Below are 21,138 nucleotides of genomic sequence, written 5' to 3'. Positions count from 1 at the left end.
GAAAGAGAGTGGCATGTAGAGGGAGTATGTAGAGTGTGAGGGGAAGAGAGCGGCATGTAGAGAGAGTATGTAGAGTGTGAGGGGAAGAGAGTGGCATGTAGAGGAAGTATGTAGAGTGTGAGGGGAAGAGAGCGGCATGTCGAGAGAGTATGTAGAGTGTGAGGGGAAGAGAGCGGCATGTAGAGAGAGTATGTAGAGTGTGAGGGGAAGAGAGCGGCATGTAGAGAGAGTATGTAGAGTGTGAGGGGAATAGAGCGGCATGTAGAAAGAGCATGTAGAGTGTGAGGGGAAGAGAGCGGCATGTAGAGGGAGTATGTAGAGTGTGAGTGAAAGAGAGTGACATGTAGAGGGAGTATGTAGAGTGTGAGGGGAAGAGAGCGGCATGTAGAGAGAGTATGTAGAGTGTGAGGGGAAGAGAGTGGCATGTAGAGGAAGTATGTAGAGTGGGAGGGGAAGAGAGCGGCATGTCGAGAGAGTATGTAGAGTGTGAGGGGAAGAGAGCGGCATGTAGAGAGAGTATGTAGAGTGTGAGGGGAAGAGAGCGGCATGTAGAGAGAGTATGTAGAGTGTGAGGGGAAGAGAGCGGCATGTAGAGAGAGTATGTAGAGTGTGAGGGGAAGAGAGTGGCATGTAGAGGGAGTATGTGGATTGTGAGGGGAAGAGAGCGGCATGTAGAGAGAGTATGTAGAGTGTGAGGGGAAGAGAGCGGCATGTAGAGAGAGTATGTAGAGTGTGAGGGGAAGAGAGCGGCATGTCGAGAGAGTATGTAGAGTGTGAGGGGAAGAGAGCGGCATGTAGAGAGAGTATGTAGAGTGTGAGGGGAAGAGAGCGGCATGTAGAGAGAGTATGTAGAGTGTGAGGGGAAGAGAGTGGCATGTAGAGGGAGTATGTGGATTGTGAGGGGAAGAGAGCGGCATGTAGAGAGAGTATGTAGAGTGTGAGGGGAAGAGAGCGGCATGTAGAGAGAGTATGTAGAGTGTGAGGGGAAGAGAGCGGCATGTCGAGAGAGTATGTAGAGTGTGAGGGGAAGAGAGTGGCATGTAGAGGGAGTATGTGGATTGTGAGGGGAAGAGAGCGGCATGTAGAGAGAGTATGTAGAGTGTGAGGGGAAGAGAGCGGCATGTAGAGAGAGTATGTAGAGTGTGAGGGGAAGAGAGCGGCATGTAGAGAGAGTATGTAGAGTGTGAGGGGAAGAGAGCGGCATGTAGAGAGAGTATGTAGAGTGTGAGGGGAAGAGAGCGGCATGTAGAGAGAGTATGTAGAGTGTGAGGGGAAGAGAGCGGCATGTAGAGAGAGTATGTAGAGTGTGAGGGGAAGAGAGCGGCATGTAGAGAGAGTATGTAGAGTGTGAGGGGAAGAGAGTGGCATGTAGGGGGAGTGTGTAGTGTGTAGAGTGTAGGGTGTGAGGGGAAGGGTTGCAGCATTTGAAAGTACACAATAAGTAGACATGTTTTAATTACCAAATGCAAATGTATCTAATTGTTTTTTCAAATATGATTCATTGGTGAATGTTATATGATTCAAGAACAGGTGATCAGTTTTAATAATGGGCATATTGTTGATAAAGCATTGGAATTTCTGAATCATCTGAGCATTTCATTGCGGACAAACTAGAACGGCACTCAGTAGAGAGCAAACCTCCGCCTGGTTGGCCATATCACTATATGGTGAAGAATCACTTCAAAAATTCTACAAGCTGGATCTGGATTTTCACCAAAATCTAATCGATTCTTCCTCGTCAGACACACAACCTGTCCAACAAGTTTCGTCCAAATCCATCCGTAACTTTTTGAGATATCCTGCTATGTATCGTTTTAGCCATATCTCCCAATGATGAAGAATCACTTGAAAATTAAATAATTCTCATATCCAAATCCATATTCAGATCTTCACCAAAATCGAATCGATTCTTCCTTGTGTCACACACACAACCTGTCCAACAAGTTTCGTCCAAATCCGTCCATAATTTTTTGAGATATCCTGCTGTGTATCGTTTTTGGCCCTATCTCGCAATGATGAAGAATCACTTGAAAATTAAATAATTCTCATATCCAAATCCATATTCAGATCTTCACCAAAATCTAATCGATTCTTCCTTGTCACACACACAACCTGTCCAACAAGTTTCGTCCAAATCCGTCCATAATTTTTTGAGATATCCTGCTGTGTATCGTTTTTGGCCCTATCTCGCAATGATGAAGAATCACTTGAAAATTAAATAATTCTCATATCCAAATCCATATTCAGATCTTCACCAAAATCGAATCGATTCTTCCTTGTCACACACACAACCTGTCCAACAAGTTTCGTCCAAATCCGTCCATAATTTTTTGAGATATCCTGCTGTGTATCGTTTTTGGCCGGATCTCCCAATGGTGAAGATTCACATAAAAAATTGTAGTGGCTGGATCCGGATCCGAATCTTCACCAAAATGTAATAATTTCGGCCCTGTCACATTCGCTACGTCTCTGCCAAATTTACTCCGAATCCGTCCACAACTTTTTGAGATATTTTGTTCACAAACGGACAGACAAACTGACAGACAGGGGTGAAAACATAACCTCCATCCACCTTTGGTGGAGGAGGTAATAACTCAAGAACATCTGTGTTTGCAGAGCTTTGCACATATAATCATTACATTGAAACCTTCTATGAGCCTCTACCTCAGTGGACCCTCTATTGGGTTTGTAAAGGTGGTCCTTAATCTCAAGTTGTGTGGAAAGTGAAAGTGGCACTAAACGAACAGGTGAGGATATCCCGACAGAGCTACTTGCCAGGTGAGCTTGTCTCAAGCAAAGTTGTTCATCCAGGAAAATGTGTAACTGGGCCAACGTGTCACGTCCATCATCCTTTTTACCTTCCATCACCTTCGTCTCCTGTATCGCTTCCTCTTTTACTCCTTCTCCATCTCCATCTTCATCAATTATGCTTGCCAGGTAAGTGCAATGACCGGTATGCTTCTCGTTGACATGAATGTCCGGCGTTGGTGGTGATTGTGAGTGGGATTCGAGGGATAAGAAGTCCGGCGAAGGATTTTTCGGGAAATGGAATGGCAGTGAATACGGGATCGATTGTAGTGGGTTGTTGAAATTATATAAGTGGTGGTTGTGAGATGAGCAAGAACGCGGGTGGCCTGTGACATGAGTAGACAAAGGAGGTTTGAAGCAGGAGGAACAGGTGGATGGAAAGCCATGATTGAGTATATCAGAAACGCGCAAAGTGGGACAACAACTGGCCAAGGCCTTTCTCCCAAGCCAGGGAGCGGGATCAGCAGATGCCGAGGGACGACGGTCCAGGGAGGCTGGGGCTGAACGAGGTCGTGCCGAAAGGTGACGAGAATGGAGCGGCAACATCTTGATTTGAGGAGGGACGAAACGGGATGGAAGATGAGGTGACGGGACCTGCTGGCACGCTGGTGAAGATGGAGGCAGCGGTGAGGTCCGATTGATGAACCTGTGGTCACGTATGGAGGTCTGAGTCCAGATGAAGGACAAATTACTGTCACTTTGACAGTTCACGTCTCCACCGGCCATTGCTGCGAGGAGAAGACAGCAAAGCACGACATTAAATGTGGTAACAGCCGTTAGATGTTTCACTGAGAGACCATCGATTTACTATGTAAGCAAATTTTGGGGGAATGCTTCACCTGCCCTCTCCTTCCCTATGTACCAGGCATATGCAACACGGTCCAAATCATGCATACTTAATAAATGGATGACCCTTGGGAAGTAGAGTAAAAAAAACCGAACTGGAAATGTACATTTACTTGGTGAAAGTGTGCCATGCTGTCTGTCGCTCTGCTCGTCCACAGTCATTTCCGCAAGAGGCTGAAACAGAAAACAAGTGAATGAATCATTTCCCCCTTGATGCACAAAAACATTCAATAATACAGGTTGTTAATTTTACTTTAGAACATTCAACTAGAGTCAGCTAATTGGGGCAAGATAACTCTGGCCAGGTGGGGCAAGATGCCCATCCACCAGCCCCCTTATTAGCCCGTCCCGTGTACAGGAGTAGACGGGGTTTTGTAATCACCTCTGTGTTTCTGTCTGTCTGTCTGTCTGTCTGTCTGTCCGGGCCGTAACTTTTTTACCATTTGAGTTTTGCCATCAAATTTTCACCAAAGCTTTATTATGTCAATACGGCGAAGGCAAATCAATAATTTGGTCAAAGGTCAAAGGTCAGCGTCACATAAAATCATCAACTTTCATCCAATTGACCTGAAATTTCAATTTACCATTTGAGTTTTGTCATCAAATTTTCAACAAAGTCTTATTATGAGAATGTGGGGAAGGTGAATTAATAATTTGGTCAAAAGGTCAAAGGTCAGCATCACATAAAATCATCAATTTTCATCTAATTGACCTGAAATTTCAATTTACCATTTGAGTTTTGTCATCAAATTTTCAACAAAGTCTTATTATCAGAATATGGAGAAGGCAAATTAATTATTTGGTCAAAAGGTCAAAGGTCAGCGTCACATAAAATCATCAATTTTTATCCAATTGACCTGAAATTTCAATTTACCATTTGAGTTTTGTCATCAAATTTTCACCAAAGCTTTATTATGTCAATACGGCGAAGGCAAATCAATAATTTGGTCAAAGGTCAAAGGTCAGCATCACATAAAATCATCAACTTTCATCCAATTGACCTGAAATTTCAATTTACCATTTGAGTTTTATCATCAAATTTTCAAAGGTCTTATTATCAGAATATGGAGAAGGCAAATTAATTATTTGGTCAAAAGGTCAAAGGTCAGCGTCACATAAAATCATCAATTTTCATCCAATTGACCTGAAATTTCAATTTACCATTTGAGTTTTGCCATCAAATTTTCACCAAAGCTTTATTATGTCAATACGGCGAAGTCAAATCAATAATTTGGTCAAAGGTCAAAGGTCAGCGTCACATAAAATCATCAACTTTCATCCAATTGACCTGAAATTTCAATTTACCATTTGAGTTTTGTCATCAAATTTTCAACAAAGTCTTATTATGAGAATGTGGGGAAGGTGAATTAATAATTTGGTCAAAAGGTCAAAGGTCAGCATCACATAAAATCATCAATTTTCATCCAATTTTTTTTTTTTTTTTTTTTTTTTTTTTTTTTGTATACTGAATCGAGGCTCGTGAAAGAGCTAACATTTACTTCACAAACAAATCAAGCAGACAAACAAAATATATAAAAAGCGGGAGCGGAAAACAAGATGGGGAGAGAAGGTGAAGCACACAAACACAACATTTGAGAGCAGGGAGATGTGTGGAAGGGAGAGGGCTTGGGGGGAGGAGGCATGGGAAGGGGGGGGGGGTGGAGGGAGAAGTATAAAACACAAGGACACCAATGACTTCCAGGACAGAAGTTGGTATTTCAAAAAAGTGGAATTGGGGTGAAATTAGCGGGGGTAGAAAAGATCAAGGTTTTGGATGGGGGAAGATAAGAGATGGTGGTGAACAGCTGTTTTAAAGACCTGGAGGGTGGAGTGGGATTGAAGAGAGTGAGGGAGTTTGTTCCAGAGGCGGGAGAAAAGAGGAATGAAGGAGTGAAGGTGAGCAGAGAGTCTTGATTTTGGCAGTTTGACCATAAGAGGGTTGCAGGCAGATCTTGTGCGACCTGTAGGAATATTTGCGGGACAGAGCCCAGAGAGAGCTGGGGGGGCAAGGCCAGAGAGGAGTCGGTAGAAGATGGAAAGACCACCAACCTGCCTGCGGTGAGTGAGTGAGAGGCCCTTGGAGTTAGCTTCATCGCGGGAGATTCCAATGATTCTGAATGCTTTGGTTTCAACAGCGTGAAGACGAGCTAGGTGTGAGGCAGGAGCACCAGCCCAGAGGGGAGAGCAGTATTCCATTGAGCTGCGGATGAAAGCCTTGTATGTGGTGAGGAGCTCAGGTGTGCCAAGGAAGGACTTCGCACGACGGAGGATGCCCAGTCGGCGACTGGCTTTGGAGGCCAGATTTGAAATGTGGTTTTCCCAGGAAAGATCATGGCAGATAGTGAGACCCAAAAGCTTGAGTGACAGAACTTCTTGGAGAGGATTATTCAGAAAGTGGATGGGAGGGTTGTCCAGTCGGTCTTTTCGGAGAGACATCGTAAGAGTGTGAGATTTGTCAGGATTGAAAGACATGTTCCACTTGTTTGCCCAGTCTGTGATTTTGTCCAGGTCTGCAGAGAGTGAGGAGGCAGCAGACTGCCGATCTGAGGGATGAAGAATGGAGCGACAGAGAGTAGAGTCATCAGCAAAGAGATACAGAGGATTTTCAAGAGAGTCAGAGAGATCATTGATGAAGACCAGAAAAAGGACAGGGCCTAGAACACTGCCTTGTGGAACTCCAGCCTGAACAGGAAGAGGAGATGAGAGAAACCCATTCAGGGCCACACGTTGACTACGACTAGAGAGGAAGTCCGCCAGCCATGCGTGGAGATTTCCATGGATACCAAAAGAGGAGAGTTTGGTGAGCAGAGCGGGGTGCCAGACCGTATCGAAGGCACGTGATATGTCAAGGGAGACTGCTCTAATTTCCTGTTTGGCATTGAGGACCTCCATCCATTGTTGAGAAAGCAGAAGCAGCATGTCCAGAGTAGAGTGTCCAGGTCTGAAACCAAATTGATGATCAGAGATCAAGCCATTGGAGAAGAGGAAAGATTTCATATCTGAAGCAATGATGGATTCCATGACTTTGCTGATAATTGGGAGAAGGCTGATTGGTCTGTAGTTGCTGGGATCTGTTTTTGCACCTTTTTTGTGCAAAGCGGTGATGTTGGCAGATTTCCAAGCAGATGGAAGATGACCTTGAGCAAAAGAGAGGGTGAAGAGAACAGAGAGAGGGAGTGAAAGAGCGGAAGAACAGGATTTTAGGACCCGTGGGCTGATGCCGTCAGGTCCAGTTGCAGAATCCGAGTCGAGGGTTGACAGAAACTTTTCCACCTTGTCAGGAGGAAAGGACACAGAGTCCAGGAGCAGCTGGGTACGACTGGGTACGGTGGGTACAGAGAGGGATGGGTTTGGGACACAAGATTTAGAGGCAAACACAGAGTTGAGGCATTCAGCTTTTTCGCGTGCGGAGTCAGCCGTGTGGCCATTTGAGGTGAGGGAGGGGATGGAGGGGGAACAAACACCAGAAACAGATTTGACCAGACGCCACCAGGATTTGGAAGAGGGAGACAGATAAGAGAGTTCGGTCCTGAGAACGGAGAGATATTGTTTCCTGGCTCTCCTGAGCGTGGACACACACTTGTTTCGGGCTTTGTGAAAGGAAATGAGATTTCCTGACGTTGGATTTGCTTTCCAGGAGACGAAAGCAAGTTGTTTCTGGGCAATAGCCTCACCACAAGATTCCGTGTACCATGGACGGGAGGAAGGGTATGACAACAGAAGACGAGATGGGATAAATCTGTGCATGAGAGAGAGCAGTTTGCTTTGGAAGAATTCCCAGGAAGAATTTATGTCAGAGGCAGTAGAGATGGGAGACCAGTCCAGATGATTGATGGCTGCTTGAAGACCGTGCCAGTTGGCCTGAGTGAAATGCCAGACTCGTCGACGCTGAGGAGGCTCTCTGAGAATGGTCAGAGAGATGTCCACTTTAACAAGCACATGATCAGAAGAACCGATTGGAGCAGAAGAAGAGCAGCAGACATTTTCAGGGAAGTTAGTCATAACCAAGTCCAGAAGAGAAGATGCTCCGTTGACTGAAATCCGGGTCGGGAAATTGACAGTTTGTGTCAGTCCCAGTGAGTCACAGAAGTCCTTTGCTGAAGAGCCATGGCTGGTGAGAGAGGTACCCACACCCAGCCAACTGGCATGGTGACAGTTGAAATCACCACATATGAGGAAGAGAGAGTTGGGATGGGTAGATAGAAGTTGGTCCATATTCTCAGACAGCGAGATGTAGATGGAGTCATCACTGTTTGGTGGACGGTACAACACACATATGAACAAAAGGTGGGAGCGAAGGGGAAGCCGTAGCCAAAGGTATTCCTGGGGGTGAGGTGGAGAGAGGGCAGTGCAGGGCGAGTGAGGAAGAGAGTTTTTTATAAAGATAGCAACCCCACCTCCAGGACGAGGCTCAGGTCTATCATACCGGAGTAGGGAGTAACCTGGGAGAGATACCAAGGAATCAGAGACATCGTGAAGGAGGAAAGTTTCTGTTAAGCAGATCACGTCGGGTTTGTCAGAAGCAACCTGTATGGAGAGATCAGACATGTTTGAGCGAAGGCCCCGGATGTTTGAGGTCCATACTGTTAAGGAAGAGGAAGGGGGAGCATCGGATACAGAACAGGGGGGGGGGGGGAGCGGTAGGGTAAGATGTGGAAGAGGAGGAAGAGGTAGGGAGAGCTGTTGAAGGTGTGTCAGAGATTACAGAATAGCTCGGAGAAAGGGAAGGATGGGGCGGACAAAAGGTTTGATGGTGATTGGGAGAGGCGCAGTGAGGTGTTATTTGACGAGGGGGAAGAGCGAGGCAGAAGGTTGAGGGAGATGAAGGTGAAAGTTGGAAGGGGGAAGAAGCGGGGAGGACGCTTTGAGGGGGAGGGGTGAGAGGGGAGTCTAGGAGGGGAGGAGTGAGGGAGAGTCTCGGAGGGGAGGGGTGTGGGGGGAGATTTGAAAGGAATGGGTGATTGGGAAGATTTGGAGGGGAGGGGCAAGGGGGAAGATTTGAAAGAGATGGATGATGGGGATGATTTGGAGGGGATGGGCAAGGGGGTAGATTTAGAGGGGAGGGGTGATGGGAAATGGGATTTTGGGGTGATGGGATTTTGAAAAATGTACGATTAATGGGAAACGAACATTTATTGCAAAATGAGTTTCTTGAGACATTCGAGTCAAAAATACGTTTGAGGACGCTGGAGGCAGGATGGAGTGCTGGAGAGTTTAGGGAATGAATGAAAGATGCACTATAAGAGATGGAATTTTTTTTGGGAATGAATGGATTTGGTGAGCAAGTCGAAAGCATCCTTTTATAGAAGAAGAAGAAAAAGGTGTTATAGAATATGACAGAATATAGGTCTTCAGGGTTCAGGTGAAACATTTTTTAACAACGTGATCACAAACAGCGTGGTCGAAGAATGAACGAACGAACAACTAAGAACGAATAAACGAATAAAAACGGAAGGAAATGTTTTTGGGTTTTTTTTTTGTTTTTTTTGAGATTTTAAAAATCTGAAATTGACCTGAAATTTCAATTTACCATTTGAGTTTTGCCATCGAATTTTCACAAAAGCTTTATTATGTCAAAACGGCGAAGGCAAATCAATAATTTGGTCAAAGGTCAGCATCACATAAAATCATCAACTTTCATCCAATTGACCTGAAATTTCAATTTACCATTTGAGTTTTGTCATCAAATTTTCAACAAAGTCTTATTATCAGAATATGGAGAAGGCAAATTAATTATTTGGTCAAAAGGTCAAAGGTCAGCGTCACATAAAATCGTCAATTTTCATCCAATTGACCTGAAATTTAAATTCACCATTTGAGTTTTGCCATCGAATTTTCACCAAAGCTTTATTATGTCAAAACGGCGAAGGCAAATCAATAATTTGGTCAAAGGTCAGCATCACATAAAATCATCAACTTTCATCCAATTGACCTGAAATTTCAATTTACCATTTGAGTTTTGTCATCAAATTTTCAACAAAGTCTTATTATCAGAATATGGAGAAGGCAAATTAATTATTTGGTCAAAAGGTCAAAGGTCAGCGTCACATAAAATCGTCAATTTTCATCCAATTGACCTGAAATTTAAATTCACCATTTGAGTTTTGCCATCAAATTTTCACCAAAGCTTTATTATGTCAATACGGCGAAGGCAAATCAATAATTTGGTCAAAGGTCAAAGGTCAGCGTCACATAAAATCATCAACTTTCATCCAATTGACCTGAAATTTCAATTTACCATTTGAGTTTTATCATCAAATTTTCAACAGTCTTATTATCAGAATATGGAGAAGGCAAATTAATTATTTGGTCAAAAGGTCAAAGGTCAGCGTCACATAAAATCATCAATTTTCATCCAATTGACCTGACATTTCAATTTACCATTTGAGTTTTGCCATCGAATTTTCACCAAAGCTTTATTATGTCAATACGGCGAAGGCAAATCAATAATTTGGTCAAAGGTCAAAGGTCAGCGTCACATAAAATCATCAACTTTCATCCAATTGACCTGAAATTTCAATTTACCATTTGAGTTTTATCATCAAATTTTCAACAGTCTTATTATCAGAATATGGAGAAGGCAAATTAATTATTTGGTCAAAAGGTCAAAGGTCAGCGTCACATAAAATCATCAATTTTCATCCAATTGACCTGACATTTCAATTTACCATTTGAGTTTTGCCATCAAATTTTCACCAAAGCTTTATTATGTCAATACGGCGAAGGCAAATCAATAATTTGGTCAAAGGTCAAAGGTCAGCATCACATAAAATCATCAACTTTTATCCAATTGACCTGAAATTTCAATTTACCATTTGAGTTTTGTCATCAAATTTTCAACAAAGTCTTATTATGAGAATGTGGGGAAGGTGAATTAATAATTTGGTCAAAAGGTCAAAGGTCAGCATCACATAAAATCATCAATTTTCATCCAATTGACCTGAAATTTCAATTTACCATTTGAGTTTTGCCATCGAATTTTCACCAAAGCTTTATTATATCAAAACGGCGAAGGCAAATCAATAATTTGGTCAAAGGTCAAAGGTCAGCATCACATAAAATCATCAACTTTCATCCAATTGACCTGAAATTTCAATTTACCATTTGAGTTTTGTCATCAAATTTTCAACAAAGTCTTATTATCAGAATATGGAGAAGGCAAATTAATTATTTGGTCAAAAGGTCAAAGGTCAGCGTCACATAAAATCATCAATTTTCATCCAATTGACCTGAAATTTCAATTTACCATTTGAGTTTTGCCATCAAATTTTCACCAAAGCTTTATTATGTCAATACGGCGAAGGAAAATCAATAATTTGGTCAAAGGTCAAAGGTCAGCGTCACATAAAATCATCAACTTTCATCCAATTGACCTGAAATTTCAATTTACCATTTGAGTTTTGTCATCAAATTTTCAACAGTCTTATTATCAGAATATGGAGAAGGCAAATTAATTATTTGGTCAAAAGGTCAAAGGTCAGCGTCACATAAAATCATCAATTTTCATCCAATTGACCTGAAATTTCAATTTACCATTTGAGTTTTGCCATCAAATTTTCACCAAAGCTTTATTATGTCAATACGGCGAAGGCAAATCAATAATTTGGTCAAAGGTCAAAGGGCAGCGTCACATAAAATCATCAACTTTTATCCAATTGACCTGAAATTTCAATTTACCATTTGAGTTTTGTCATCAAATTTTCAACAAAGTCTTATTATGAGAATGTGGGGAAGGTGAATTAATAATTTGGTCAAAAGGTCAAAGGTCAGCATCACATAAAATCATCAATTTTCATCCAATTGACCTGAAATTTCAATTTACCATTTGAGTTTTGCCATCGAATTTTCACCAAAGCTTTATTATGTCAAAACGGCGAAGGCAAATCAATAATTTGGTCAAAGGTCAAAGGTCAGCATCACATAAAATCATCAACTTTCATCCAATTGACCTGAAATTTCAATTTACCATTTGAGTTTTGTCATCAAATTTTCAACAAAGTCTTATTATCAGAATATGGAGAAGGCAAATTAATTATTTGGTCAAAAGGTCAAAGGTCAGCATCACAAAATCATCAATTTTCATCCAATTGACCTGAAATTTCAATTTACCATTTGAGTTTTGCCATCAAATTTTCACCAAAGCTTTATTATGTCAATACGGCGAAGGCAAATCAATAATTTGGTCAAAGGTCAAAGGTCAGCATCACATAAAATCATCAACTTTCATCCAATTGACCTGAAATTTCAATTTACCATTTGAGTTTTGTCATCAAATTTTCAACAAAGTCTTATGATGAGAATGTAGAGAAGGCAAATTAATAATTTGGTCAAAAGGTCAAAGGTCAGCATCACATAAAATCATCAACTTTCATCCAATTGACCTGAAATTTCAATTTACCATTTGAGTTTTGTCATCAAATTTTCAACAAAGTCTTATTATCAGAATATGGAGAAGGCAAATTAATTATTTGGTCAAAAGGTCAAAGGTCAGTGTCACATAAAATCATCAATTTTCATCCAATTGACCTGAAATTTCAATTTACCATTTGAGTTTTGCCATCAAATTTTCACCAAAGCTTTATTATGTCAATACGGCGAAGGGAAATCAATAATTTGGTCAAATGTCAAAGGTCAGCATCACATAAAATCATCAACTTTCATCCAATTGACCTGAAATTTCAATTTACCATTTGAGTTTTGTCATCAAATTTTCAACAGTCTTATTATCAGAATATGGAGAAGGCAAATTAATTATTTGGTCAAAAGGTCAAAGGTCAGTGTCACATAAAATCATCAATTTTCATCCAATTGACCTGAAATTTCAATTTACCATTTGAGTTTTGCCATCAAATTTTCACCAAAGCTTTATTATGTCAATACGGCGAAGGCAAATCAATAATTTGGTCAAAGGTCAAAGGGCAGCGTCACATAAAATCATCAACTTTTATCCAATTGACCTGAAATTTCAATTTACCATTTGAGTTTTGTCATCAAATTTTCAACAAAGTCTTATTATGAGAATGTGGGGAAGGTGAATTAATAATTTGGTCAAAAGGTCAAAGGTCAGCATCACATAAAATCATCAATTTTCATCCAATTGACCTGAAATTTCAATTTACCATTTGAGTTTTGCCATCGAATTTTCACCAAAGCTTTATTATGTCAAAACGGCGAAGGCAAATCAATAATTTGGTCAAAGGTCAAAGGTCAGCATCACATAAAATCATCAACTTTCATCCAATTGACCTGAAATTTCAATTTACCATTTGAGTTTTGTCATCAAATTTTCAACAAAGTCTTATTATCAGAATATGGAGAAGGCAAATTAATTATTTGGTCAAAAGGTCAAAGGTCAGCATCACAAAATCATCAATTTTCATCCAATTGACCTGAAATTTCAATTTACCATTTGAGTTTTGCCATCAAATTTTCACCAAAGCTTTATTATGTCAATACGGCGAAGGCAAATCAATAATTTGGTCAAAGGTCAAAGGTCAGCATCACATAAAATCATCAACTTTCATCCAATTGACCTGAAATTTCAATTTACCATTTGAGTTTTGTCATGAAATTTTCAACAAAGTCTTATTATGAGAATGTGGGGAAGGTGAATTAATAATTTGGTCAAAAGGTCAAAGATCAGCGTCACATAAAATCATCAATTTTCATCCAATTGACCTGAAATTTAAATTTACCATTTGAGTTTTGCCATCAAATTTTCACCAAAGCTTTATTATGTCAAAACGGCGTAGGCAAATCAATAAATTGGTCAAAGGTCAAAGGTCAGCATCACATAAAATCATCAACTTTCATCCAATTGACCTGAAATTTCTATTTACCATTTGAGTTTTGTCATCAAATTTTCAACAAAGTCTTATTATCAGAATATGGAGAAGGCAAATTAATTATTTGGTCAAAAGGTCAAAGGTCAGCGTCACATAAAATCATCAACTTTCATCCAATTGACCTGAAATTTCAATTTACCATTTGAGTTTTGCCATCAAATTTTCACCAAAGCTTTATTATGTCAATACGGCGAAGGGAAATCAATAATTTGGTCAAAGGTCAAAGGTCAGCGTCACATAAAATCATCAACTTTCATCCAATTGACCTGAAATTTCAATTTACCATTTGAGTTTTGTCATCAAATTTTCAACAGTCTTATTATCAGAATATGGAGAAGGCAAATTAATTATTTGGTCAAAAGGTCAAAGGTCAGCGTCACATAAAATCATCAATTTTCATCCAATTGACCTGAAATTTCAATTTACCATTTGAGTTTTGCCATCAAATTTTCACCAAAGCTTTATTATGTCAATACGGCGAAGGCAAATCAATAATTTGGTCAAAGGTCAAAGGTCAGCGTCACATAAAATCATCAACTTTCATCCAATTGACCTGAAATTTCAATTTACCATTTGAGTTTTGTCATCAAATTTTCAACAAAGTCTTATTATCAGAATATGGAGAAGGCAAATTAATTATTTGGTCAAAAGGTCAAAGGTCAGCATCACAAAATCATCAATTTTCATCCAATTGACCTGAAATTTCAATTTACCATTTGAGTTTTGTCATCAAATTTTCAACAAAGTCTTATGATGAGAATGTAGAGAAGGCAAATTAATAATTTGGTCAAAAGGTCAAAGGTCAGCGTCACATAAAATCATCAATTTTCATTCAATTGACCTGAAATTTCAATTTACCATTTGAGTTTTGTCATCAAATTTTCTACAAAGTCTTATTATGAGTATATGGAGAAGGCAAATTAATTATTTGGTCAAAAGGTTAAAGGTCAGTGTCACATAAAATGATCAATTTTCATCTGATTGACCTGAAATTTTAAGAATTTGCATATTGGGTCACAGAATTGGTTCACCAATCAAAAGCTAGGACCTGATTAAATTTTTTTTTAGATCTAAAGCTCAAGGTTCAAGGCTGCATACAATTATCAATTTTCATTTTGTATATATTTTTTAACTGTTTTCATTATTTTGGGCATACCATAGAAGAAGAAGATGTCTGATTACAAACTGATGCGGATGGCCTTTGCATTTTCAGATGCTTTCTCGTAACTTATTGGGACTCAGTTATATATTCAGTATCCTGAACATGTGCACCAGAGGGTTCTCTGATTGATGGTGTATAGGGATATCAAATGAAGACGGTTTGGTGTACTGAACGAAAAGCCCGAGAATAATGTATTGTTATGAAAATGACTGAGGGGTTAATGAAGGGTATATTACTTTATCTTTTGTTTGGCCATAGCCGAGCGAAGCGAAGTCGAGGTCTTTATTTCTGATACGTGAAACACCCTGCAACCGATGTCTACGGAAAACAGACTTTTTGGAACGCCGGCCACATTTTCCATTCAATAATGATTTAACTTTGTTCATCAACATTTACCATTGGTACGCGCTCATATGTTGAAAGTTTCGTGTCAATCACTCAAGCGGTTGCAGAGAAAATTAATTTAAAAGCGAATAAAGGTGAAAATGTGAGGGTGGAAGAAAAAGAAGAAGAAAAAAGTGAGAGCCTCGACCGATGTTCCAGAACATGATCGAGGTTAGTTTGGATGCACATTACTAGTATACAAGGTCACGGCTCATGAAAGAGCGAGTACACTGAACAGATCGATACGTTACAGAATAAAAACAACAATAGAGAGGAAGGGGGAGACAGACAGACAAACGGACTCAAATGCAATACCCTCTCCTCTGGCGAGGGTAATAACAAACTACTTACAGAACAGTCCGCATATCACACTACTTACATACAGGCTGGGGTATAGTGCTGCCCGTGTGCGCCACTCAGGCACTTCAATCCCTCCAGGGCCGATGCAATGAGAAACAGTCATCCTGGAGTTTCATTGCCTGAGTTGTTGCATCATGGACGTTTAGCTGGGGAACCATCTTCCACGGTACCTTTCAACAAAGAGTATACTGTAATGTTCCGGTACCCTGAACAAATTAAAACAAATCCTGCCCTAACCTACAGGGGGCACTACAGAAGTGTCTGCACTGCCACCAATGAAGCAAACCCACAGCCAGGTGCTGTATTTGCAGGAAGAAGATCCACACACCCACCTCTTGTCCCCCTCCTCCACCCTTCACAGATGGATCTTCTAGAGACACGTGGTCCAATCCATGATCCTTATCACCTACTGTAGATCTAACAGGAACTGGGAAGATACATTGGAGGAAGATACATTGCAGATACTATTCCACCTTTCCTTTTTCAGCATCTATGGCTCGGACACATATTTTTACATGGATATGTGTCAGAGGACATTAGACAATGGATAAAGCAACATAGAACAAGCGTTACGCCTAGGTCCCCCGTCGGTGAAGTGATGCGAGTTGACAAAGTGGAAGACGCAAGGCGGCCATCTTGGATTTTGACGTGGCGACCAAATTTTCAATAGCGTTCTCCCTTATGCGTAGATACACCCACACACCAGATTAGAAGTTAGTAGTTCGTTTATTTTTCAAGATATTCTGCTCACAAGGTTCAGACATACATGGCGGTGGCCATCTTGGATTTTGACATGGCGACCCAATTTTTGAAAAGCGTTATTCCTTATGCGTAGATACACCCACACACCAGATTAGAAGTTAGTAGTTCGTTTATTTTTCAAGATATTTCGCTCAGAAGGTTCAGACATATATATGGTGGCGGCCATCTTGTATGTTAACGTGACGACCCAATTTTCAATATCGTTCTTCCTTATGCCTAGATACACCCACACACCAGATTTGAAGTTGGTACTTCGCTTATTTTTAAAGATATTCCGCTCACAAGGTTCAGACATGCATGGCGTCAGACATACATGGCGGCGGCCATCTTGGATTTTGACGTGGGTTGCACCCGCACACCAAATTAGAATTCGGTCCTTTGCTTACGCACGCACGCACGCCCGCACGCACGCACGGACTGACGGACGGACACACGGACGGAGGGGTAAACCATAGTCCCCCTTTCGCTCCGCGGTGCGACGGGGGACAATAAACCAGCCTCGGCTGCGTAATGTTTAGAGCATCTGCACTGAGTCTGGGAGGTCGACAGTTTCAACCCCAGATGGCAGCCGAGTCATAGCAAATACTATAAAATGGCTGCTTCCTTGCTTGCCTTCAGCATTTAAAAAGGAAGAGCACCGACAAGCAACAATAAGTCGGTAATAACAACGCAGGCTTTGATGGATGTGCCTAATGGCCTCCTCTTGCATGGAAGTTCCTTGGAAGGGAAAATACTGTATTATTACCCTGCTCTCGCGAAGCGAAAACACGGTTAAGCAATCCATTGCGTACGTGTGCCATATGTGTGCCGTGTGCCATACGTGTGTCGTACTTGTGCCGTGTGCGGTGTCTCCATTTTAAAAATTCATTTTCTCGGCAACCGTTGGTCCGATTGGCATGAAATTTTACCGTAGGAGCGCCTCTGCCCGTAGATTTTTTTGCTGAAAATTATGACGTCATAGAGCACGTGGTACGGACGCCATCTTGGAAAAAGGTTACACCTCTATATCTCCCAAACCGCTTAATGGAAAAAAATTGAAGCATGGCTCATTGTCAAGTACACCTCATGGGAAATAGGATATGTCAATGATGATGTCATAGGTGCCTCTATTACTAGTACCCGACTGCAAAGCCGCAATGAGCCGGCGAAGCCAAAGCCTCTTGCCACTATTTTACCCATCACTATGGCATCAGTAGGTTAGGTAGTTGGTAGTAGGTAGGTGTAGTAGGTACCGTACCTAGTTCAAAATGACACTATTTGCATTCTAGATGAGATTAAAATTTATAAAATTTCCTTCTTGATTAATTCGGTGAATTCCGTCTCAACTTCGGATATTTCCAGCCGTGAAAAACTATCCCCTATGGCCGCGAGATTTTTAAAAATTAATTCTTCGTCAATTTTAGAATATTTGACGCCATTTTCAGCCTCCGAAACGTGGTCATAAGCTTTTTTGAAATACTTTTTGAAATGCTCGAATCTCATTGGTTCCGGTGTTTGGTGACGATTTTCGTTGAAGATAACCAGGGGGAACGAGGTTGGTCTTAAAGTATTTTAATTACAAATTAGAGGTGCATAAGATCGTGAATCAAAAAAAGACGGTGAAGCAAACTCCTATTGAACTTTTTCGCAATTGTTCATGCATACTTCCGCATCCGCAAGATGGCGGCCTCCATAGAGCGATTTTGTGCGTCAAAGCTTCGAAATTCTCAAGGGATCCAGAAAAATCTGGCTTTTCAACATAATACGTACGCGTTCATTCACAACACCGGCTTCGCCGGCTATGACATCATAATTCGACAAGTACAACGCTTGATCTGATCAGTCTGAAAATAACATTTTCCTCTGCAACTGTTAGTCCGATGAACACAAAATTTTCAGAATATGAGCGTCTCATTCGGTAGAATTGTTCTAATTATAATTCTGACGTCATTGGTCACATGGTACAGGCGCCATCTTGGATCCAAAAAAAAAACCTTGGCTTGCATCAAGTCCTCAAGTTATTAGTCCCCTACCAGGTGTACACCGGAGGGGACTATAGGTTTGCACGCCGTCCCTCTGTCTGTCCGTCAGTCCGTCAGTCCGTCAGGCTGTCAGTACATCACGCAAAGAACAGTTTTCCGGACTTTTTTTTCTAAACGCTTAATACTAATGATTTCAAACTTGGCACATGGTTTTCTCATGATAAGTTACAGATCAAGTTCGAACTTCACGACGTTTCGATCATTTTTGACAAAGTTATGGCACTTTGAACTTTGGGAATTCTGATAATTCTGATGATCCTTAACTCAGTGCCATTTTAAATTTTAATTTCCTTTAAAAACCAATTTCTCTGAAATAATAGGACCGATTGAGATCAAATTTTCACCGTTGGGGGGACTCGGTCTGTAGAATATTTTAATGGTAATTATGACGTCACATGTCACGTGGTTCGGCCGCCATATTGTTTTTCGTGAAAATACGAAAACCCCTTTTTCTCTGCAACGGCTGAACAGATCGAGGCCAAACTTTGCAGGCAAAATCGCATACCCATGACGAACAAAAAAAGTCAACGAGCATGACGTCATGCATCACATGATTTCAGAGTTATGACGTTTTTAAGCATGAACCTTTAAAACCGAGCCCCTCCCTCATTTTTGATCCAATCGAGGGGAAACTTCACAGATCTGTTCCGCATGTCAGTCTACTAAAATGTCCTTTTGGAATTTGCGATAGGTCACGTGGTTTGGCAGATATCGTTAATTAAACGAAAGTATTTTTAAAATGGATATCTCTTGAATCGCTAGTACCTCAGACCGGGAGTTGGTAATTATATAATTCACACAGTGCAATACGTGCAGGCTGCTCCATGGAGCGACCTTGCGGGCTTATCAACGAGGCGAGGCGTGACACACATGTGTCTCAGCATACCTCAGATCAAGTTTGAAAACCAGCATCAACCGTGCATAAATTTGCATATTCGATCATTTTTGACAAAGTTATGGAACTTGGAACTTTGGTAGGGGACATGTAATGCAGCGCAATACTCAGAATGCTTGTTTTATATAATTTGAACGTCGGACGCCCGGATGATGAGCTCATTGCTCTGATGGGCATTTCCAAACAGGCCGTACAGGTTGATATTTTAACAACCAATTTACAACATGTTGTACATATTACGCTATCAATGAATAAAATGGAGATTTTATGGACGAAACTAAATTGATGATGTAAATAACCTGTTACCAGGATGGCATAGAGGTACGCATACTCCCCTCTGAGCTATCTAGTCTGGGTTCAAATCCCGACCCAGCTATAAACTGTCATCCCGGTGTTTCACAGGTAGAGTGATTCATCAATGCGTGTGCTGTCCCTCAGGTGGACGTTAGAGTACGCGACTTATCGCCGGCACCCCTGAACAAAATACGAATTCCTGCTCTTACCTACAAAGGGCACCGCATCAGCGGCACAGCCACGCTCCCAGTAATAATGCAAACCATCAGCCATGTGCTCTATATGAAATGAATGAACATGCATCACATCATTGCCATTATCGATAACCTGCTAATTGTTAGTTTTCAGTCAGCGAGACGAGGTCTCTTATAAAAATCCAAAGGTGTTATGGCCTCAGGTATCTGTTTCATTCAAATTGGTCTTTGGCACCGGCCATGGCTCAGTGATGCAATTATTAGAGGAGTGTTTATTGATACCTGGTGGCCAATATATTTACGTTCACAACAATTTCGATTTACATCGAATATTTATTAGTGGCAAAATGATGCGACGTTGCCCTTTGGAGTTAACGTTATCCAGAATTAATTAATTATACTCTGCACGATTGTTGAACCAAGGAAGCATCTGCATGTGTTTGTTGACGTTTCGTCGAATACTTCACACACAGTTACAGGTGTCGCAAATGAGGATTCAACCCGGGTGAGATGGAAATCCTCGGCAGATCCACAGCAGCTCAGATCCCGCAGATCGTCAGCAAAACGTCCGTCGATCTTGCGCGTCCACTGCTGCACGAGTCTCAGGCAGGTGAGCACTCTCTCTGACAGCATCACCTGTGGGCGGAGAGGTTCTGTGTCAGGCTGCAGCACTTCGAAGGAGACATCTATTTAACTTGTATAAAGGGAAGGGATAACAGGAACAAAATGTTAATGCAAAAGGAAGGAAACAGAGAATGATTGGAGAGAATAGGAGTTTCAGAGGATGTGGAGAGAATCGTGAGAGGAGCTGGGTGGAGCACACGTCGGAGAGGTAGGGGCCACTGGGATTCAATATTCCACCTTACAGTATTTGCATGCACAGTTGAATCACTTTGCAAAGTGCATGGTCCTCCAAGTAAACACGTAACAGGTTACCATTGCTTACCAAAGATCACAATTGCATTTGATTATATTGGTTGTATGAGATACATTGAAGCAGCCGGTACCAAAAGCTTAGCAAAATGGAGGCATCACATAAGGATAACAAAGCTTTTATAAAGTGGACACGCAATGGATAAGTGTTACCTTACAAAAACGATTATGATACTCAATCATGGGATGTAACGATCATACGGGAGAAAACTTACACCGTCTCTTTCGTCCTCACTCCTCTCGCCGATTTCCAGGTCCTCATTACCGTCTTCATCGGATAACGACAGCAGTTCGAGCTCCTTGGAAAGCAGGAGCTCCAAATCTTCATCCGTCATATCCATGATCGAGTCACACTGTCAGGAGAACGAAGCAGGTGAACATCACGGACAAACGCGGTTTGGTGGGACACCAGCTCTTCCACTACTGGTGTCCTGTGCAATGACACTTTTTGTTGTACAACATCAGGTTTTTGATAATCACGTGAATTGAATGATGCAGCCGAAGGGCCAATGCACGGAGGATGATGATGTTGAAGGGAGTGGATGGAAGTGGTTAAATTGAGGAAATGAAGAAAACGTTGCAGGACAGAGGGATGGAAAGTAGGTTCCGTTGGGAAAAGATAAGAGAAAGGGAG

At 41.3% G+C, this 21,138-nt stretch overlaps 1 long non-coding RNA gene across 1 annotated transcript in view; it reads left to right on the top strand.

Annotated features, from left to right (window-relative positions):
* The window catches only part of LOC137418276 (uncharacterized), a 69,712-nt gene extending 49,468 nt beyond the window's left edge, over positions 1-20,244 (top strand). The window contains exon 3 of the long non-coding RNA XR_010982599.2: positions 20,045-20,244. This is a non-coding gene — a long non-coding RNA (uncharacterized LOC137418276). The remainder of the gene's footprint in view (positions 1-20,044) is intronic.
* Positions 20,245-21,138: the final 894 nt, after the last annotated feature.

The sequence above is a fragment of the Myxine glutinosa genome, chromosome 1, assembly GCF_964187855.1.
Source record: "Myxine glutinosa chromosome 1, kmMyxGlut1.1, whole genome shotgun sequence".
Classification (NCBI taxonomy): domain Eukaryota; kingdom Metazoa; phylum Chordata; class Myxini; order Myxiniformes; family Myxinidae; genus Myxine; species Myxine glutinosa.
This window is presented reverse-complemented; position numbering and strand designations above follow the sequence as displayed.